General features: G+C 39.3%; 1 pseudogene; it reads right to left on the bottom strand.

The window, feature by feature from the left end:
• Positions 1-11,375: 11,375 nt before the first annotated feature.
• Positions 11,376-14,458, bottom strand: LOC146271566 (uncharacterized; annotated as a pseudogene).
• Positions 14,459-14,479: the final 21 nt, after the last annotated feature.

Genomic DNA, 14,479 nt, shown 5'->3' with positions numbered 1-14,479 from the left:
TTTTACATATATTTGAAGAGAAAAAAATTTGAAAAAATGAAAAGTAAAAGATTTTGGTTTTTAGGTATCAACTGTGAAGATATCATTACTTCATTAGCAGACACTAAAATGGCTTTGGAAGGAAACAGTACTACTCTTTCCTGCAAAGTTAAATACTCCATTGGTGACAGCCTTCAATGGTATCGGCAATACCCCAAATCAGCTCCTCAGTTGTTGATTATGCAGCATGGAGAAGTGAAAACGGGGATCACTCTGATTCATGATAATGATGCAGAACGCTTGGATCTGATCATCTCCTCTGCTGAAGTGACAGACTCTGCTCTGTACTACTGTGCTGTGAGGCCCACAGTGACAGGAAACACAGACACACTGTACAAAAACCTGACTTGAAAATGTCAAAAAACTAAACACAAAGGAGGGGCTGATGTTCAGAGGGAGGCTACTGTATACATTAAGTGGAGATACATTGAGTTTGTATTACAAGTTGTCATACTGTCTTTCTTCTGAAAACAACATATTTTTAGAGTGTGTTACAGCTACAAGATACTGTGTCTTTTCCAAAACATGTTACTGTACTTCATTTTTTTACTTACCAGACTTTCAGGTAGGAGATTGACTGAATTGTGGTTGTATACTGTATGTTTGCTTGAATGAAATGTTGGATGGTCATCATTAATAATGTATTGTATCTTCACATATAAGTACTTTGTCTTTATAGGTATCATTAGTCAAGACCTCACTCCAGTGCAGAATGAAGTGAAGAGTTTAGAGAGTGAGACTGTTACATTGTCCTACAGCTACTCAAAAACTGCTGCAAATGAATTCTACTGGTATCAACAAGATCATGGAAAACCTCCAGGATTCCTTGTGTCAGTCTTAGGATTTGAGTCCTCAAATAAAACTAGCAACCTTAACAATTGAATATCTTCTAACCTGAACAGAGAGACAGACCGCCTGGATCTGATCATCTCGTCTGCTGAAATTACAGACTACTCTGTACTACTGTGCTGTGAGGCCCAGAGTGACAGGAAACACAGACACACTGTAAAAAAACTACAGGAACTGAAGCACTTATCAATCCTTATACTGTAGTTGTACCCTGCATTATCATTCTCCATGTGTGGTAACTATTAAACCATTCTAATTGTCACTATAAAACGACTGCATTTTCTGCCAGGACACTAGAAATTCCTATAATGTATTTTAAGATTGAGCTCCACAAGCACAGCTAGTTCCTTTAATCCCAACAATGGTACTGCCATGGATACAATCTTAATGTGTATTTATAAGAGGGTTGACTCTTACATGATAATAAACAATACTTTGTGTAACCTCCACCAGACTGAATCTTGACTAAGAATCAGTGGTAGCTAGGACGGTATTCCCCACTATGGGTTATTCAATTAAATGAATAAATGAATACTGCACAATCCCATAAGGTGTTCACACAAGCCATTAATACAAAGTGCTGCACCAAGGGTCCGATGTTGCTATTATGCCTACTACAAAATAACCAAGATCAAATTATCATAATGAATCCCCCCAAAAGAGGGCACTCTCACGGCTAAGAAATAAAAAGACAGGAGTAGGCCCTGCCAAACAAAATACGTGAAAAACAAAAGACAAATTGGAGGTGGTTTCACACAAGTAGAGCAAAAGGCACACATTGTAACAGAGCATAACCGTAAGCCTTGAGCTGCTGACTTACTACTTGGCCGGGAACAAATGTGTTTCTAAGGACGTGTAATAAAATGTTGGTATTTTTCATGTCTTTAAATATCTTGAAACAACAGTACAGCTTAATGCTGCAACCACCTTTTTCACTGATCAGTACTCTACTGTAGTGCCAGAAGGAGGCGATCTAACATCAGAAACAGCTTCCTCCTGTACGTACACGGTAGTGTAGATCTTTGTGGAAGTTAGATTCTCATACTCATGTTTCAGGTTGAATTGTTTCATTGTTGTCAGTCCCTCTAAAGATTATGATGTTTTTTTGTGCTCTTTTAATTTTTTCTTTCACTGGTAAGTTTATGATTGTTCATTATTTTAACCATTATTATATAATCCATGCAAATAAAGCATTTATATTTGACAAATTTATGAATTCATTTTATTCATTAAAAAAACAATAATAATAAAATGGTTAAACTTTCCATTCTAGGAAACAGTTTACAGCAAGGGATAACATCCACTACTTCGCAACAACATGTTTTTGAGGGAGAAACAGCTACTCTTTCTTGCAATTACAGTGGCTCTGTGGGTTCTGATACTTTACTGTGGTATCAACAGCATCCCAGATCAGTACCACAATACCTGCTTCTGATCAATGAAGGAGGGTTCAAAACATCGTCTGAATTGAACAGCCCTCGACTGTTTGTTGAACTGAATGACCAAAAGAACCATTTGGATTTGAAAATCTCCTCTGTTAAAGTGACAGACTCTGCTCTGTACTACTGTGCCCTGCAGCCCACAGTGACAGGAAACCCAAACACACTGTACAAAAACTGAAATTGAATTGTAAAAAATACTAATATTATTATGATGTTAGTGTGAATAATTCCATTATTTCAAATGGTGTTCAACATTGCCTGACAACAAGAGTCATTACAATGTGATGATGTATTAGACTGACAGTTGATTAGAAAGAAAGTTGTGAAAACCCTGCCAAGAATAATGACATCAGACACTGTGGTAGTTTTTCTCTGAGTTATGAAGGTCAGAAGATGGAACATTAGTGGACTGCGCAATAGTTACAGTAGAAACTCAAGAAGAGAAATACATAATATGAACAGGTAGTTAGGTCAAGCTTATCTACCAATTGAGATTAACATAGGCAAGTGGGAATCCTTGATTCATCCTACAGTCACCCATGAATACAAAACATTGACATCCACTTTAGTGTCAGGGGGAGGGGCTTTGGTTAGTGGTACTGTGTAGGTTATTGTGATGGTGGAATGCATTTCTCAAATCTTTCAGCTGATCCGTCTGTCAAGATGAGGCTCCTCTTAACATTAATCTTTTTAGCTGTTTTAGGTGAGTTGTCAATGAGATCTTTTTTGGGTGGGGTCCTAGCCATATCTTTTAAATGTAATATTCTATTTGGAATAATAAATATTAAGTGCAATTTCTGAATACAGTTGAGTAATTATGCAAGCATGTATTTAAAATCAGCTTTCCACTTTGCAGAATCTGTTTCTGGGGATACAATAAACCCCGAAGTGACAGAGGAACAGATTGTCGAGGGGAGTACTGTCAATCTGACCTGCAAATATGATGGGAACATCTACAATATACAGTGGTATCGCCAGTATCCACAATCTAAACCAGAATTCATCCTCTATATCACAGAAGATGGGACTGTATTCAATGCTCCGACACCATTTCCTCGTTATTCATCTTACATTCAAAAAAAGGAAAAACTTGTGCATCTGCAGATCTCCTCTGCTCAAGTGACGGACTCTGCTCTGTTCTACTGCGCTCTGAGGCCCACAGTGACAGTAAAACAGTACCACGCAGTACAAAAACCTCCCTCTAACCATAATATGAACTACAGTTGTAAACCACACCCACAGTCCTTTCCAAAGGCATCATGAGGGCAGGAAAGCCTACAACACTTACATTAACTTTCTTCAGGTTAAGATCATTCTTAGTATTGGAGGTGACTGAACCCTATAGTTTAAAATGTACATGGTCATGTAAAGTACCCACACAATAATAGGGTATGTTCAGAGGCAATAGTATTTGATACGGTACAGTACCTCTTTCATCTAACATGATGTTGCTGTTGTACTCAGTGTTGTTTGCCAGCATACTTACAGGTAGGTGGTTTACAGACTTACTGACAGACCTGTGCCTATGAAAATATACATTAAATTTTAAACAATGACATATTTGACAAATAAATTGTATTTTGTCATTACAGATGTGTATTGTCAAAACCTCACTCCAGTGAAGAAGGAGGTGAACAGTGTAGAGGGTGACACTGTTAGTTTGACCTGCAACTACTCCAAAACTGCAGTAGCTGGAGATTATTTCTATTGGTATCGCCAAGACATTGGAAGACCACCACAATTTCTCCTATATATACCAGTGATTGGTGATGTATTTAAAGCTGATCCTCTCAACAATCGATTATCTGCTAACCTGAATGAGGGGAAAAATCACTTGAATCTGAGCATCTCTTCTGCTGAAGTGACAGACTCTGCTCTCTACTACTGTGCTGTGAAGCCCACAGTGACAGAAACACCAGGCACACTGCACAAAAACTTGACTAGATCTATCACAGGAACTGAAGCGTGAAACAATCCTTCTACTCTAGTCGTACCACCCACCGCCATAATCTACAACAAGCTAAGAAGAGGAGGGGGGGATTCTGTTCAGAGGAGGTGCTATACAGTCAATAGCAAATAGGCATATGTACTTATATGTGGGTACTCAGTATATAATTATATGAGTAAAAGAAGAGCATCATTTATCAGTGTGCATTAAATACTGTGCTAGCGCGTTGTTCTGTTTTTTCTAAGAGTGTTCTTTACTCTGTTCTTTTCTACAGTGTCAACTTATACTGACATGATATTACTGTACTTTGCAATGATACTCAATGTACATATAGGTAGGTAATACACTGAATAACAGTGAAACTTTTAGATACGAATACAAAGATGGATGATCAAAGTAAAAAAAAGAATACATGTGCTGTGTGTTCTGTCTTTTCAGGTGTCATTTGTCAAGACCTCACTCTAGTCAAGATTGAAGTGAACAGTGTAGATGGTGACACTGTTACCCTGTCCTACAACTTCTCAAAAACTGCTGCAGATTGAGATTATTTCTTCTGGTATCGCCAAGGCTTTGGAAAAAAACCTGAATTCCTCTTGTTAATCTTAGGATTTGAGTCCTTAAAAAAAACTAGCAACCTCAACAATCGAATAGCTTCTCATCTGAACGGAGGGAAAGACCGCCTGGATCTGATCATCTCTTCTGCTGAAGTGACAGACTCTGCTCTGTTACTGTGCTGTGAGGCCCACAGTGACAGGAAATACAGACACACTGTACAAAAACCTGACTAGACCAATCACAGGGGAGGTACTATTGAAGTCATGTGGGGATGCATACTAAGAAAAACATAATTTAAGACAGGGCATAACATACTGTCGTACAGTTTCCCTCTTTGTTCTACAAAGACTGCACTTCCAAAGCATTTTACATACTACAATACCTTTATTTGAAGATGCTATTTCTGTACTTTGAGGTGTTCCTTGTTACACTTTCAGGTAGATAAAGCTTTAAATTGTTGTGATATCCAGATTTGAATACATTTATTGATAGTCAGTTAAAAATGCTCTGATGAAATAACTTTATCTTCACAGGTATCTTTTGTCAAGACCTCACTCCACTCAAGAAGGAAGTGAACAGTTTAGAGGGTGACACTGTTACTCTGTCCTACAGCTACTCCAAAACTGCTACAGGTCAAGATGAATTCCATTGGTATTTCCAAGAAACTGGAAAACCCCCACAAAATATTGTGTTCATTTATGGATTTGATTCTGCGAATATAACTAGCAAGTTCAACAATCGAATATCTGCTAACCTGAACGGAGGGAAGGACCGCCTGGATGTGATCATCTCTTCTGCTGAAGTGACAGACTCTGCTCTGTACTACTGTGCTGTGAGGCCCACAGTGACAGGAAACACAGACGCATTGTACAAAAACCTTACTAGAACTTGTCAGAGTGACTAAAGCATACAAACATAGATTTGAACACATTTTTTGATGGTCAATTCAAAAAGATAAAATAACTTTATCTTCACAGGTATCATTTGTCAAGACCTCACTCCAGTTAAGATTGAAGTGAACAGTGTAGATGGTGACACTGTTACATTATCGTACAACTTCCCCAAAACTGCTACAGCTGGAGATAATTTTTTCTGGTATTGCCAAGACTCTGGAAAGAACCCTGAATTCCTCTTGTTAATCTCAGGATTGGAGTCCATTAAAACTAGCAAACCCAACAATCGGATATCTGCTAACCTGAACAGAGGAAAGGACTGCCTGGATCTGATCATGTCTTCTGCTAAAGTGACAGACTCTGCTCTGTACTACTGTGCTGTGAAGCCCACAGTGACAGGAAACACAGACACACTTTACAGAAACCTGACTAGAAGGTGTCAGAGTGACTGAAGCATAAACACATTTCTTGTGTAGCTGTACCAGCCATTACCATTATCCACCATAGAAACAGGGGATGGGGCATATGTTCAGAGGAGGTACTATGCAGGATATGTGGGGATACATAAAGAAGAGCATCATGAGTTTCCATTACTAGCTGTGATGCTTTGTCTCTTCTGAAAACATCATTTCAGAATATGTTACAGCTACCAGCTTCAGCATCTCTTTCTTTTCCAAAATATGTTATTGTACTGTGTGTACTACTCTGTACAACTGTGCTGTGAAGCCCACAGTGACAGGAAACACAGACATACTGTACAATAGCTACAGCAACTTAAGAACTTCACAATTCTTATACTGTATTTTTATATAACTCTCCACCCACATAATTAAGAATAAGCAGGGGTGAAAGTAAGCCGGTACTGGCCGGTACGCCGTACCAGTAAGAAATGTATTCCCGGTACGCCGTACCGGTAAGAAATTACGACACACGCACAGGCCCGTCGCGACAAGGCAAGCAAAACCAGCAACTGCTTGAAGCGCCGAGCTGGCTTGGGGCCCCAAGACATCGACTGGTTCAGAATAAAATGCAACGACAAACTGTGTGAGCGCCCCTTTCATAGTCAATGCAGTAAAGTGCAATAACACTGTTATCGTGATCCCCCTCAAGGGGCCCCTCTCATGATCTGTTCTGCTGGCAAAATAAAAAACCTCGTCGGTCGGCAGTAATCATGAAGCGGAATTATGCTTTTACCTTTTCTGTTCCACTGTTCTGTTCTAACTATTCAGCTAAAAAAATAAATGAATAAAAATTAAGTGTTTGCAACTTATTCATAATCAAAAACAGATACAGGTGGGTTAAAGAGTGATATTAAAATGATAAGAAGTCCTTATGAATGCTTGATAAGTAGACTATAATACAGTAAATAAACAAATAAATAAATAATAAATAATTAGGCTAAGTGACATTTTCGGCGCTCGCATTAAACCTGTATCATACCAGACATTAAAACTACTTTCACCCCTGAAAATAAGTAAAGACTGATGTTTCCGTTTGTGTTTTCCCATTGTGTCTTCTACTCTTTTTTGCACTCAGGAAGATAAGGAGACATTTGATTTGAGTTTTAATAGGTTTGCTGGATATGTATTCAAATAAACTGCTCCAGTTGCAGTGGCCGTAAGCACACAATTTCCGCCCAAATTGGACTTTCCATTGGCAGACCTAAAGTGAGGCGCGCGCCCCTGCAAAAAAAGACTTCCCACCCCAATCTCCCCATGCTAAAATGTAAAATGTTTTCCATTAGAGTACATTTCTTTTAATAATTGTAACATGGGTGGCTATAAAGTAGCCTGGCTCTGCCCTCCTACGTAGTTCCGCTCAATTTGGATTTTGCTTCTGTACTAGGTCTGGGAGCTCGGCTCTGAAGTCGGTTTCCAGAAACACATTTTTTGAATATCCAATCAGCGAACAGAGGGAACGGCTGAGACGTTAATGTCGTGCACTTGTTTGAATTGTTCAGTAATGGTGGCGGAGAAAGATGCGAGCGAAACTATTCTGCGGTTGTGGCAACGCTGCCGAATATAGGTTAAGGTTTTCCAGGATCACCCTGCTCACCTACCGACACAGGCCAGACAAAAGTTAGCGGAAAAAAAACACTTGTTATACTGAGATTGAACTAGTGCATCTGAAAGTGTAGAAAAAACAATCTGGCAATAAATGACAGGAAACCAGGGGGGTCTGATGAGTTGATGGGAGACTGGGGGAATGTGGAGTGATGTCATCAGGGCTGGAGAGCAGAGCCACACCCACCACATGCACACACAGTAAAACAAATGGAGAAAGACGGAAACAAGGTGAAGGAAGGGCATGACAATAATATGACAGGAATATTATTATTGGCATTATTCAAACTACGACTTTGCAATAATTGATGGTGCCATCAGGCCCCACAATCTCTGTCACCCTCTTGTTACCCCAGGTGAAAAGAAAAGCTTCAACATTTTCACAGGTCACAATCTTCTCCAAAATTGGCACACAGATCCTTGTTTACTTTTGTACGTCCTTGTTTACTATTGTGTGTTTACAAATAATTAAACACATTTCAATAACCAACTGAACATCTTGCTGCTCATTGTTCACAAGTAGGATGAGCAGATGGCTGAGCTGTTAGGGAATCAGGAGATTAATCAGAAGGTTGCCGGTTCGATTTCCGGCCGTATATTGACATTGTGTCCTTGAGCAAGGCACTACACCGTACTTGCCTCGGGGGAATGTTCCTGTACTTACTGTAAGTCCCTCTGGATAAGAACGCCTGCTAAATGACTAAATGTAAAATGTAAGTATCAGTCGTGAGTCAACAGTGTCTGTGCACTGACTTGCTTCATCTTCATCCGATAAGTAATCATATAGTTCCATCTGGTGTTTGTAATGTAAGCATTGGTAAAATGTTATTAAAAAAAAAATAATGGTAAGTGCACACATAGTCTCCAGTAGAGGGCAGTGGTGTACCAAAGATTTGAGCTATTTTCTATGTTCATTCATTTCATGTTATTTACTTCTAATTTATACATGACACTAATTTGTACAGAAAAAAAGATAATTGCAATAGTGTAATAAAAGATTATTGTTTCAGCCTATTGCTGAAACAAGGACCAGATTCTATGTTCTATTGGTCACTTTCTGAATTGGTACATGATACTACCCTGCCAGTGGAAAGTGAGCAGTATCGCTGTATATTAGATTTATTTCCATTATTTTCTTAATTGGCACAACTGTACAACATAGCCCCTCTTGATTATGTACAATATCAAGTTTCGTAGTACTGCTGTTGACATCAATTCATACAGAGACATCTTGGTTGCAGTGGGAATCAAAGGCTTATCACACACATCAAGGCTGAGCTCAGGTAATGTAAGTGGCAACAATTGTCCCTCAGTCGTTATGAATATGAGTATATGATACCATTTATGCTAATCATTTTTTCACATGAATTGAACGAATATATGAAATGTCACAAAGATACATTTGACACATTTTATGTTCAATGGAATTCAAGTGCTATAATGATGTTGGTTGTATACAAAGTACCATTTGAGTTAATTGTTTATTTTGAAAGTTTCTTCAGACACTCAAACTATCAACAATTTATTAACTACTCAAATTTAGTAAATGGTCAATTCCAAAGTAAATCTCTTTGGGTTAGGCTTGGATAACGTATAGCCAAACATGACACAACATGATCTGTTGTCTGAAATAATGTTATATACTGTATCGCGGTGGAAGTCATAATTATGGCTTTTATCACTGGTTGTCACTGCCTCTACGCAATCATGTATGTTTGATTATGATAAAATAATTACTATATTAGCAATAGACAGCCTATAACTGAAGGTGTGAAATACTTTTTTACACGCAGACTCCTTGTTGACCATATTTGCAGATAACCACAGCTGATGCTACTCCTCCACTAGACACAGTGCAAAGCATGCTTGTCCTTGTTTCCTTGCAAGCACCCACATACACGTGCTCACACATGCAAAGTCACACACGTTCGCTTGTTCAGACATGCGTACACACAGACATCCTGTCTCAGGAACGGCTTGACGTGGAAACAACCGCAGACGCCTGTGACGTCGGCAACCAGCATCAGCCCATCCCTCGTACATCTCTGCTGAGACCGCATCCTGTGGAAATAATAATGCATGACACCCCCACCCCCTCACCTCATGTTGTTCCATTCCACTTACCCACTTATTCCAATCTTTATAGAAATAAAAGAACTGTGCTGTTTGTTGAGAGAGTAGATATTTCTCTGACATTGTCCCCACTCTTTTCATTAAAGTTCGAAGTTTACACATTTTACAGACGTACAGAGATACTTATTTTGATCAGCAAACATATTATCACCTTATACATTTGTAAACCTTATAATTATGTGGGCTTTTGGTGTTTGCAGATGCTTTTAGTACATACTTGGAATGTAAAGACACAAACTATTAACAATGTTGACCCATACTTTAAGACATTCAAGAACATTTGTACAGTAGGAACACATTCATATTAAAATGCATAATGCAAACACTAGTTAGGCCAACTACTGTCTCCTTCTCAACCAGACCATGGTGGCCCTTTCACTGAAATCCCAATGACTACCACACAGTTAGTTTAGCTGGCCCACTTCCTTGTTGAGACTTGACAATGTTAAGGTGTGATCAACACTGCTTTGATAACACACTGCTTTAAAATGCACAATGTGATGGTATCAGAGAATCAAACGTCAACTGTAATGTCTTCAAGGGTACTGGAAAAACAGAAGTTAAGAATAAAGTCAGGCAGGCATTCCAAGGTGTTGAAATGTGCTTCATGCTTTATTGCAGAAATTATGCACCAAGTGGCATTATGCTTCCTTCTTATCAAACTGCTGTTACAGTATTTATAAATGCAGTGTAGAATTTCATTTCGAATTCCATTAGAATGTCACAGGGAATGCAACTGTTGTGTGAGAGTCTGTTTACTCTGAGCACATTATGAGTATGAGCATTATGAGAAGAGTTATGAGTTATATACATTATGAGCATAATGAGAAGAGTTCTCCACTCATAATCTTCTCTGTGACATGAACTGAAACTGACGAATGTGTGAATGTGAAATGAGTGCTGTTAAGCAAATGTTCATTGAGGGGGAGACTATCATGTCTTGATCTGCCATTTTAGGTCTAAAAACGTAATCTTTGCCATTTTTACAAGCACTCTGAAAATCATTATGGGACATAAATAAGCATTTATTTGGAAACCATCACGGTGGGTGAATACAACATATTGTTTAACTCTCTCAAATTGTTAAGCAAATACATTGTTACTTAAGGTGTATATAGTATTAAAGATGCAATGAGTGCCAACAATGCACGCACACGTTATCTTAAGTAAGAATGAGTAATTCTGTTCAACTGAAAACCTTTCCGGACTAGAAAGTAAACTATAATGATAATAGATCTTGTACATTTTGTGGATGAGGTAGCCATGAGACTTGTATAAGCATTCATATAATTACAATGTTAAATGGTTGCTAATTAATTGCAACCATCTATCAATAGATGTCATGCAGGGTGACACAGATAAAGAAAAACAAGGATATGCAAGTGATTTTACTAAAATGGAAAACAGGTGGCATGGATGTGGGTTGAGGAATGTATTTGTGGTATTCACAGACTCAGTGCTGACAGCTGCAGGTCACATGGTTGACTTTCCATTCATCCAGCCGTGTTGGTAAACCCTGGAAAGTGTGCCACATTTGAAGTGGAAAAGCAACAAAGTTGTCTTGTTGCTTTTGCAATGCCCAATTAGGTAATGTAAACAAAGTCAACATGGTAACAATTACCAAAATATGATGTAAAATGCTGATGGAATACTTTAGTACATAATTTCAGACTTAGGGCCTGTGGGAGAAATGTATGTATTAACTATTTGTTTATGTTATTCATGATCTGTGGGACAAGTCATGTTTATTAGGATCCTAAATCATATCATTAATTGTTGTTTATCTAATTTCATGCACAATATTAAATTACATTCATTACAAAAAGACAGTTCATCTCATCCTCAGCATGTTAAATAGATCAGAGTAATTTCAAAGTCTCTCTATGGCACTAAAATCAGAGGATGATGTTTAAAAGGAATTAATGGATAACAGGTGTCAACAGGTGTTGGGCGACAAAATATTTTGCCATTTGTTGCCCTAACACAAAGTAAGACAAACTCTCAATTACAGACAACACAGACATCTATGAGCTGATCTGAGCCTGGCTCCAAAGGCCATAGATATTTGAGTCCCTGTGGCTGGTAAAGGTTTTTGGAGAGATTGAGCCTGACACATGAAATCTGTAATTTACCCCATTTTGAAGAACACCTGTTGATTGAATTTATCTGTTGCTTTTCTGTTATACAAAAAAACGTATTTGTACCTCAGAGAGACTTTGACGTTTTACTTACATACTGAATATTGTTATTGCAGAGAACACCTGATCAAGTCCACTGAGGGAACAAGCGAATTTGGAAGCAATGATGAGAAGCAAAACAATGACATCTGTGTCAATAAATGAATGTACAAAATGTCTTTAGCTACAGTAATAGATCGCTATAGCTAAAATGCCTTAATTAGTCCAAGATGTCCAGTTCGATGGTCTTTCCATGGTAGGTAGAAGAGGTACAACTATTACATCCTGATCCATCCTGAATGTCACAATATAGTGAATTAATCCTGAAATGAACAGATGATTTTGTGATCATCAGAATCAGAATCAGAATTCGTTTTTATTGCCATGTAAGTTCACATGAACACAGAATGTATTGTGGCAGGAAGGTGCATACAATAAACATATACGGATCTTAACTTTTTTAAATAGAACGTATTTTTACAAACTAAACATGTGTAAGATAAGAAATAGATGTATAAAATGTTACAAAAAATATATAGGGCAGCATTGTGCATTATGACATGTGCAAATAGGGTGGTGGATGGACTTGAGGATGGAAATAGATAAAAGTGTTATAAGTGTTATGTCAGTGTGAGTCCTTGGCCTTGTTGAAGAGGCCAGCAGCGGATGGAAAGAAACTGTTGTTATGGCGTGTGGTTTTGGTCCTGATGGACCGCAGCCTTCTACCGGAGGGGAGTGGCCAGAACAGTGTCCAGGGTGGGAGGAGTCACCCACAATCTTCCTCGCTTGCCTCAGGTTCCTCAAGGTGTGCAGGTCCTCGAGGGTTGGCAGATTGCAGCCGATCACCTTCTCAGCAGCACGGATGATACTCTGTTGTCTGCTCTTGTCCTTGGCAGTGGCAGCAGCGTACTAGATGGTGATGGAGGAGGTGAGGATGGACTTAATGATGGCTGTGTAGAAGTGCACCATCATTGTCTTTGGCAGGATGAATTTCTTCAGCTGCCGTAGGAAGTATATCCTCTGTTGTGCTTTCTTGGTGAGGGAGCTGATGTTTAGTTCACACTTGAGGTCCCGGGAGAGGATAGTGCCTAGGAAGCAGAAGGACTCCACAGTGTTGACTAGGAAGTCGCACAGGGTGATAGGGGTGAGTGGGGCTGTATTTTTCCTGAAATCCACAACCATATCCACTGTCTTAAGAGCATTGAGCTCTAAGTTGTTCTGGCTACACCAGGTCACCAGTTTGTCAGCTTCCCACCTGTAATTAGACTCATCCCCGTAAGAGATCAGCCCAATGAGGGTGGTGTCGTCCGCAAACTTCAGGAGTTTGACCGACTGATGACTGGAGGTGCAGCTGTTGGTGTACAGGGAGAACAGCAGAGGGGAAATGACTCAGCCCTGAGGAGATCCTGTGCTGATGACCCAGGAGTCAGAGACGTGTGTTCCCAACTTGACGCACTGCTTCCTTTCAGACAGGAAGTCAGTGATCCACCTGCAGGTGGAGTCAGGCACGTTCAGCTGGGAGAGCTTGTCCTGTAGCAGAGCCAGGATGATGGTGTTAAAAGCAGAGCTGAAGTCCACAAACAGGATCCTGGCGTAGGATGCCGGTGTGTCCAGGTGCTGGAGGATGAAGTGGAGTGCCATGTTTACTGCGTCTTCTACTGATATGTTGGCTCTGTAGGCAAACTGCAAGGGGTCCAGGAAAGGATCCGTGATGGATTTGAGATGTGCCAGCACCAGGCGCTCAAAAGACTTCATTACCACAGAGGACAGGGCAACGGGTCTGTAGTCATTAAGTCCTGTTGGCCTTGGCTTTTTGGGCACAGGGGTGATGGTGGAGGACTTGAGACAGGCTGGCAAAAGGCATGTCTCCAGGGAATGATCAGTAGAGAGAAATTTTAATAGCTCCACAGCTATTATGTTTTTTTCAACTATGAAGGTATTTTACTCCCTTAGGTCATGCCAAAACATCAGTATTGAAGGTTTTTAAGCTTTTTTCAAATAATACTATTTTCCAATGAGGAGAGCCTTAATTTGTTATAAATTGCCAATTTTCCAAAAATAACCTTAAATACATAAAGCACCTTGACTACTATACCTTTCCTGCACTTCAATGTTGTATTGCTGACACATTTAAGGATTAGGGACTTATGTTTTTGTTCAAACCATTAGCTCATAGAAAAATTTAAGGGGCCCACCCGTACTATACTAGGTAATGATATGCTATGCAATGGTAATGTAAGTATGGTCCATAGGTGAGCTCCTTGTTGTACTCAATGAAGTGTAACTAAAGGTTCAATTGTGCTGTATATAATGTAGGCGTTGAGGTCAAGTAAGTTACCTGGGTCCTAATTTCTGACATGAAAGAAAATAAACACAAAAA

This window comes from Hypomesus nipponensis, chromosome 10, assembly GCF_054491055.1.
Source record: "Hypomesus nipponensis isolate SF chromosome 10, ASM5449105v1, whole genome shotgun sequence".
NCBI lineage: Eukaryota > Metazoa > Chordata > Actinopteri > Osmeriformes > Osmeridae > Hypomesus > Hypomesus nipponensis.
This window is presented reverse-complemented; position numbering and strand designations above follow the sequence as displayed.